This window comes from Pteropus vampyrus, unplaced genomic scaffold (genome assembly GCF_000151845.1).
Source record: "Pteropus vampyrus isolate Shadow unplaced genomic scaffold, Pvam_2.0 Scaffold128, whole genome shotgun sequence".
In the NCBI taxonomy this organism is placed as follows: Eukaryota; Metazoa; Chordata; class Mammalia; order Chiroptera; family Pteropodidae; genus Pteropus; species Pteropus vampyrus.
The window spans coordinates 4,456,105-4,458,232 of NW_011888909.1; positions in this window are offsets into that span (position 1 = coordinate 4,456,105).

Here is a 2,128-nt window from a genome sequence, read left to right on the forward strand (position 1 = left end):
CTCTGGAACCTGTGTATATTTCCTTATATGGCAAAAGAAATTTTGCAGATGGGTTTAAGATTACCTTAAAATAGGGAGATTATCCTGATTATCCAAGTAGTCCCAGTGTAATCATACGAGCCCTTAAAAAAGCACAAGGAAAGCAGAATGACTGGTTCAGAGATATAATGGAAGAAGGAGCAGAAGAGATTTGAAGTGTGAGAGGTATTTAACCTGTCTTTGCTGGCATTGAAGATAGAGGAATGGGACTGTGAGCCGAAAGCCTCCCAAAGCTACGAATGACCCTCAGCTGACAGTCATCTGGAAAATGGGGACCTGAAAAGAACTAAATACTGCCAACGACCTGAAAGAGTGAAAAAAGAGATTCTCCCGTAGAGCTCCAGGATGGAACATGGCCCTGCCAACCTTTTGACAAACTCAGTGAGACTGCACTGGGCTTCTGATATATGGAACTGTAAGATAGTACATTTGTGGGTTTCAGACTGCTAAGTTTGTGGTAATTTGTTATGACAGAAGAGTGGTTGATTAGCTAAATGACATTTGTGTAATTGGCCATATATCTAACAAAGTTAGACTCCTACATCATAACAGAAAATAATTAATTTTACATGAATGATAGAACACTGTAAAAATAAAATAGGAAAGTGTTGGAAACAGTAACAATAAAAGACTTTCTTAAGAAAAACAGGCATCTCGAAATTATAAAGAAAAATACTAAGGGATTTAACTACATATAAAAGTGAAATTTATGAATGACAAAAGACACTAAGAAAGTTTAAAGAAAATGTAATTGAAAGAAAACATACAACATGTCAGGTGAAATGCCAACAAATTAGACAAACATAAAAGAAATATGGATTCATTAATTTTAAAATAAATGCAAAATGAAATAACTTCTCTCAGAGCAATGCTAAATAATGAGAAATCATTTTCTGTTTATCACATTGAAGAAAAGAAAAAGATTAATTCGATATTGACAAGGATTTGGAGGAACAGGAGCTTTCATGCATTTACTGTTGAAAGCATAAATTGCTACAACCTTTCAGGAAGGCAATCTGGTGGTATCTTTTTGATAGAGCAATCTTACATTTAGGTGTCTGTCCTCCAGGAATAAAATTATCCAAATTCTAAGGATATAGGTACAATATTTGCTGCTTATAAGAACTGAAAATAATCATGAATAGCAAATAGCTAAATAAATTGATACCTCTTTATTGCGAAATATTAAGTGGTTACTTTTACAAATGGGGCATATCTACCTCCATGTCCTTTGTCCTATTAACCTAAAAATAAAGACCTCTCAAAGTGACAGGCAATAAGCATTTATTTACTATCAAAGAATAGCTATTCAGGACATACCGATTCAGGCAGAAGCCCAAATAGTGTTTCAATTAGGAGACAAGATTGCTTTAGTCCCAATCCAAAGATTATTTTGCCCTGATTTAACCTACCAAAGGTTTGAGACATAAGACAGGCAAGGCAGTTCCTCTGGCCATGGCAGCTTCAGCTCCATTTTAAAGTTTCTCCCTTTTTTGGATATACTTTTTGACCCAACAATTGCACTTCTGGGTATTTATCCAGAGAAAAACAAAACAATAATTCTTAAAGAACTATGCACCCCAATATTCATGGCAGCACAATTTATAATAGCTAAGATATGGAAGCAACGTAAATGCCATCAACAGATGACTGGATAAAGAAGTTATGGTTCATTTATGCAATGGAATATTACTCAGCCATTAAAAAAAAGAAATCCTACCATTTGCAACGACATGGACAGACCTAGAGGTTATTATGCTGAGTGAAATAAGACAGAGAAAGATAAATACCATATGATTTCACTTATATGTGGTATCTAAGGAACAAAAAGAACAAACTAATCAAAAACAGACGCACAAATATAGAGGACAATTTGTTGACAGACAGAGGTGAGGAGGGTTGGGGAGGCTGGGAGAATGGAGTGAAGGGTTAAGTACAAGTTAGTAGTTGATAGATGGTCACAAGGATGGGGAGCACGACATAGGGAATGCAGTTAGCATTAATGTAATGGCTAGGTGGAAAACCAGAGGAGAGAAGGAGCAATTGTATAAACTATACAAATGTCTAACCAATGTACTATATACTTGAA